A 6,685-nucleotide genomic window follows, 5' to 3' on the forward strand; every position below is an offset into this window, starting at 1 on the left:
CCCAGGCTGTGGCTAAGCTATTTCTCCACAATATCCTTTCTTTCAGGAGTGCTAGTTCCGCAAGGTACGCAGGAGAGCTTCTGTAAAGTTTGGTAGATAGGAGACGAGGTACTGGCAGAAGTAAAGCTGTGAGTACCGGGCGTGAGTCGTGCATCGGTAGCTCAGTTGGTAGAGCACTTGCCCGCGAAAGGCAAAGGTCCCGAGTTCGGGTCTCGGTCGGGCACACAGTTTTAATCTGCCAGGAAGTTTCATAACAGCGCACACTCCGCTGCAGAGTGAAAATCTCATTCTGGAAACATCCCCCAGGCTGTGGCTAAGCCATGTATCCGCAATATCCTTTCTTTCAGGAGTGCTAGTTCTGCAAGGTTCGCAGGAGAGCTTCTGTAAAGTTTGGAAGGTAGGAGACGAGGTACTGACAGAAGGAAAGCTGTGAGTACCGGGCGTGAGTCGTGCTAGGGTAGCTCAGTTGGTAGAGCACTTGCCCGCGAAAGACAAAGGTCCCGAGTTCGAGTCACGGTCGGGCACACAGTTTTAATCTGCCAGGAAGTTTCATATCAGCGCACACTCCGCTGCAGAGTGAAAATCTCGTTCTGGAAACATCCCCCAGGCTGTGGCTAAGCCATGTCTCCACAATATCCTTTCTTTCAGGATTGCAAGTTCTGCAAGGTTCGCAGGAGAGCTTCTGTAAAGTTTGGTAGGTAGGAGACGTGGTACTGGCAGAAGTAATGGTGTGAGTACCGGGCGTGAGACGTGCTTCGGTAGCTCAGTTGGTAGAGCACTTGCCCGCGATAGGCAAAGGTCCAGAGTTCGCGTCTCCGTCGGGCACACAGTTTTAATCTGCCAGGAAGTTTCATATCAGCGCACACTCCGCTGCAGAGTGAAAATCTCATTCTGGAAACATCCCCCAGGCTGTGGCTAAGCCATGTCTCCGCCGTATCCTTTCTTTCAGAAGTGCTAGTTCTGCAAGTTTTGCAGGAGACCTTATGTAAAGTTTGGAAGGTAGGAGACGAGGTACTGGCAGAAGTAAAGCTGTGAGTACCGGGCGTGAGTCGTGTTTCGGTAGCTCAGTTGGTAGAGCACTTGCCGGCAAAAGGTAAGGTCCCGAGTTCCTGTCTCGGTCGGGCACGCAGTTCTAATCTGCCAGGAAGTTTCCAATCAGAGCACACTCCGCTGCAGAGTGAAAATCTCATTCTGGAAACATCCCCCACGCTGTGGCTAAGCCATGTCCCCGCAATATCCTTTCTGTCAGGAGTGCTAGTTCTAAAAGGTTCGCAGGAGAGCTTCTGTAAAGTTTGGAAGGTAGGAGACGAGGTACTGGCAGAAGTAAAGCTGTGAGTACCGCGCGTGAGTCGTGCTTCGGTAGCTCAGTTGGTAGAGCACTTGCCCGCGAAAGGCAAAGGTCCCGAGTTCGAGTCTCGGTCGGGCACACAGTTTTAATCTGCCAGGAAGTTTCATATCAGCGCCCACTCCGCTGCAGAGTGAAAATCTAGTTCTGGAAACATCCCCCAGGCTGTGGCTAAGCCATGTCTCCGCAATATCCTTTCTGTCAGGAGTGCTAGTTCTGCAAGTTTCGCAGGAGAGCTTCTGTAAAGTTTGGAAGGTAGGAGACGAGGTACTGGCAGAAGTAAAGGTGTGAGTACAGGGCGTGAGTCGTGCTTCGGTAGCTTAGTTGGTAGAGCACTTGCCTGCGAAAGGCAAAGTCCCGAGTTCGAGTCTCGGTTGGGCACACAGTTTCAATCTGCCAGGAAGTTTCATATCAGCGTACACTCCGCTGCAGAGTGAAAATCTCATTCTGGAAACATCCCCCAGGCTGCGTCTAAGCCATGTGTCCGCTATATCCTTTCTTTTAGGAGTGCTAGTTCTGCAAGGTTCGCAGGAGAGCTTCTGTAAAGTTTGGAAGGTAGAAGACGAGGTACTGTCAGAAGTAAAGGTGTGAGTACCGGGCGTGAGTCGTGCTTCGGTAGCTCAGTTGGTAGAGCACTTGCCGGCGAAAGGTAAAGGTCCCGAGTTCGAGTCTCGGTCGGGCATACAGTTTTAATCTGTCAGTAAGTTTCATATCAGCTCACACTCCGCTGCAGAGTGAAAATCTCATTCTGGAAACATCCCCCAGGATGTGGCTAAGCCATGTCTCCGCAATATCCTTTCTGTCAGGAGTGCTAGTTCTGCAAGTTTCGCAGGAGAGCTTCTGTAAAGTTTGGAAGGTAGGAGATGAGGTACTGGCAGAAGTAAAGGTGTGAGTACAGGGCGTGAGTCGTGCTTCGGTAGCTCAGTTGGTAGAGCACTTGCCCGCGAAAGGCAAAGGTCCCGAGTTCGAGTCTCGGTCGGGCATACAGTTTTAATCTGTCAGTAAGTTTCATATCAGCTCACACTCCGCTGCAGAGTGAAAATCTCATTCTGGAAACATCCCCCAGGCTGTGGCTAAGCCATGTGTCCGCTATATCCTTTCTTTCATGAGTGCTAGTTCTGCAAGGTTCGCAGGAGAGCTTCTGTAAAGTTTGGAAGGTAGGAGACGAGGTACTGTCAGAAGTAAAGGTGTGAGTACCGGGCGTGAGTCGTGCTTCGGTAGGTCAGTTGGTAGAGCACTTGCCCGCGAAAGGCAAAGGTCCCGAGTTCTAGTCTCGGTCGGGCACACAGTTTTAATCTGCCAGGTAGTTTCATATCAGCGCACACTCCGCTGCAGAGTGAACGTATTTTTAAAGTTAGTTAAAAATTAAACACAAAATAAAAACGTAGTAATCCACGTTTAAGACTAAACATTGCTCTACTTACGTGAAATTTACTGCCGTGTATTGAATTATCATTCCTGCAACAGTGGCCATTACGAAGATGACCTCATGAATCATTTTAAAGTACACTTCAGTTCCAATACCAAGATCGAGTGGTTTCAGAGACTTATGGTTTACAAGCGGTATGCGTTTGGATGTGAATTATTACTAATGAAAAGGGACCACTGTATGCATCTAAGAGCCTATTGATTCGATTCCTCATTTTTGCTTGAATACTCCTTTCTTTCGACTACAACCAGCTCACCAACTTTACTTTAAATGGGTTTTTGTTGGTGTAATGACGACTCTTCTTCTCTAAACTTTCTTTTTCAAATTTGTTCTTTCAACAGTCCCTTCACTTTCTCACATTACCTTGCTAGCCGGAAAAACTTACTGTCTCATCAATCAAATTAATCAGGCTCTTGTTAACCATTATATCATATGGGTTGAATCCTGTTGGACTGCCCCTAACACTATTCATCACGTCATCAAACTCAAAAGTATTTTCCACCAAAATGTTTGTTGCTGTGACAGGTTATAAAACCTCCTCAAGTCATATACCTATATGTAACTCACCTGGATTGCTATGTTCCACATATGGTTGATCTTCGAGCAAGTCGAGTGATGTAAGCCATCCACCAGGGAATCATGGTTCTTTCTTCAGCACCACATAGTGGTAGGTTTTCGTTTCTATAGGTACATGGTCTTGCCTAGCATGGTTGGTTGCATGCAAGAAACAATACTCCGCATCCACTGCAATATGTCAACCACAAAGTTATTTTAATGTAATTATACCTAGGTGCTAAACAGATATTGTGATGTTTTCGACCCATTCTCGCTCAATAAACTTTTCTCACAGGGTCAGTGTCAGACCACCTACCAGATTAAAAGTGTGTGCTGGACCAAGAATCGAACTCGAAACCTTTGCCTTTTGTGGGCAAGTGCTCTTTAGACTAAGCTAAAACTGCACGACTCACAATCCGTCCTCACAGCTTTACTCTCGCCTGTACCTCGTCTCCTACCTTTCAAACTTGTCAGAAGCTCTCTTGCGAAACTCGCGACACTAGCACTTCTGAAACAACAGGCACTGGAGAGACATGGCTTAGCAGCAACCTGAAGGATGTCCGCAGAATGAAATTTTCATTCTGCAGCGTAGTGTGCTCTGATATAAATCTTCCTGGCAGAGCAAAATTGTTAGCGGGAAAGCTTCTGTGAGGTATGGAAGATAGGGAACGAGGTACTGGATCAAGTAAAGCTGTGTGGACGGGCAGTGAGTCCTGTCTGGGTAACTCAGTCGGTAAGGCACTTATATGTGAAACGTAAAGGTTCCGAGGTCAAGTTTCGGTCCGGCACACAGCTACAATTTGACTGGAACTTCCATATCAACGGACACTCCGCTGAAGAGTGAAAATTTCTTTCTGGAAATATCCCCCAGGCTGTGATATCCTTTCTTCCAGGAGTGCTAGTGTTGCAGGTTTCGCAGGAGAGCTTCTGTGAAGTTTGGAAGATAGAAATACAGGTAGAGCCGAAAATAAAGCTGTGACGATGGGTCGTGAGTCGTGCTTAGGTAGCTCAGTTGCTGGAGCACAGCAGCGTGAAAATTTCATTCAGGGTCGGTATCAAGTTGTTAGTATCCGATCATAAATCTTCAAGTTTCCTTGTCAGTTGAAACTATTCGTATCCTGTTTACCAATTTTTTTTTGCCTACTGCGCTTTTCATACCACGTAGCCTTACATACTGGTAAAGTAGAATAAGTCACAGCCCAACCCTCTCTGACTGTAGTGGCCCAGACATATCTATAGCCGGAAATTTTACAGCACCATTCGCATTATGGAGGCATATGGTGGGTGTCCGATACAGTGGTTGGGTTGAGTTGAGGCGACGGGTTGTCATGAGGACTTTGTCTACTTACAGTTCAGGAACATCATTAAAGCACTCCGACTTCAGGCAACGAGTGGCCTACCGGGGCCATCCGACCGCCGTGCTCCCTGCCGCCGTTGGATAAGCAGCTGCAGCAGCAAGTCGTATACTCCTAGCTCACTCATTTGTTACATAGTTTAATTCTTAATTTCTTTGCGTGTTTTTGGTACTTGCATTGTTTAATTCATAAATTTCTGGCGTATTATAGTATTTGAGAGTTGTAGCATCGCGTTTTTAGTACCTGAATAGTGTAAAATCGCGTAGTCTCCTTCCGCCGCCGAGCAGTGTGTCAGCAGTGCGCAAGTAGCAGCATTACTGCATTTACTAGGCAATCTTGTATTTTAATAACCGTTTAAATTTTGTAGATTTGTTTGCGCTCTCTGTAGATTAGTTCAGACGTTCTTTGCAAAACAGTTTTTAGCATGGATAGGGACTCCAACTGCTGTGTTCGGATGCAGGCTGAGTTGGCATCCCTTCGCTCCCAGCTTCAGGCAGTGTTGGCTTCGGTCACACAGCTTGAGGCTGTTGCCAATGGGCATCACTGTGGGGGTCCGGATGGGGGTTTGTCGGTGACGGCCAGCTCGTCCCACGCATCCCCCGATCGGACTACGACTGTGGTTGCCCGGGGTACTGCCCGCATTGAGGCTGATCCCTCACCTGTGGTAGAGTGGGAGGTCGTCTCAAGGTGTGGCAGGGGGCGAAAGACATTCCGGAGGGCTGAACGGAAGGCCTCTCCAGTTTGTCTGACGAACCGGTTTCAGGCTCTGTCTCAGGCCGATACTGATCTTCGGCCTGACATGGCTGCTTGTCCTGTTCCAGAGGTTGCCCCTCAGTCTGCAAGATCCGGGCGGTCGCAGAGGGTGGGCTTACTGGTAGTTGGGAGCTCCAACGTCAGGCGCGTAATGGGGCCCCTTAGGGAAATGGCAGCAAGAGAGGGGAAGAAAACCAATGTGCACTCCGAGTGCATACCGGGGGGAGTCATTCCAGATGTGTAAAGGGTCCTTCCGGATGCCATGAAGGGTACAGGGTGCACCCATCTGCAGGTGGTCGCTCATGTCGGCACCAATGATGTGTGTCGCTATGGATCGGAGGAAATCCTCTCTGGCTTCCGGCGGCTATCTGATTTGGTGAAGACTGCCAGTCTCGCTAGCGGGATGAAAGCAGAGCTCACCATCTGCAGCATCGTCGACAGGACTGACTGCGGACCTTTGGTACAGAGCCGAGTGGAGGGTCTGAAACAGAGGCTGAGACGGTTCTGCGACCATGTGGGCTGCAGATTCCTCGACTTGCGCCATAAGGTGGTGCGGTTTCGGGTTCCGCTGGATAGGTCAGGAGTCCACTACACGCAACAAGCGGCTACACGGCTAGCAGGGGTTGTGTGGCGTGGGCTGGGCGGTTTTTTAGGTTAGATGGCCTTGGGCAAGTACAGAAAGGGCAACAGCCTCAACGGGTGCGGGGCAAAGTCAGGACATGCGGGGACCAAGCAGCAATCGGTATTGTAATTGTCAACTGTCGAAGCTGCGTTGGTAAAGTACCGGAACTTCAAGCGCTGATAGAAAGCACCGAAGCTGAAATCGTTATAGGTACAGAAAGCTGGCTGAAGCCAGAGATAAATTCTGCCGAAATTTTTACAAAGGTGCAGACGGTGTTTAGAAAGGATAGATTGCATGCAACCGGTGGTGGAGTGTTCGTCGCTGTTAGTAGTAGTTTATCCTGTAGTGAAGTAGAAGTGGATAGTTCCTGTGAATTATTATGGGTGGAGGTTACACTCAACAACCGAGTTAGGTTAATAATTGGCTCCTTTTACCGACCTCCCGACTCAGCAGCATTAGTGGCAGAACAACTGAAAGAAAATTTGGAATACATTTCACATAAATTTTCTCAGCATGTTATAGTCTTACGTGGAGATTTCAATTTACCAGATATAGACTGGGACACTCAGATGTTTAGGACGGGTGGTAGGGACAGAGCATCGAGTGACATTATACTGAGTGCACTA

General features: G+C 48.4%; 1 non-coding gene across 1 annotated transcript; it reads left to right on the forward strand.

Moving 5' to 3' along the window:
• Positions 1 to 2,254: 2,254 nt before the first annotated feature.
• On the forward strand, positions 2,255 to 2,329 carry Trnas-cga (transfer RNA serine (anticodon CGA)). The gene has a single exon. It is a non-coding gene; the product is annotated as a tRNA-Ser (tRNA).
• Positions 2,330 to 6,685: the final 4,356 nt, after the last annotated feature.

Source organism: Schistocerca nitens, chromosome 1 (genome assembly GCF_023898315.1).
Source record: "Schistocerca nitens isolate TAMUIC-IGC-003100 chromosome 1, iqSchNite1.1, whole genome shotgun sequence".
NCBI classification, from domain to species: Eukaryota; Metazoa; Arthropoda; class Insecta; order Orthoptera; family Acrididae; genus Schistocerca; species Schistocerca nitens.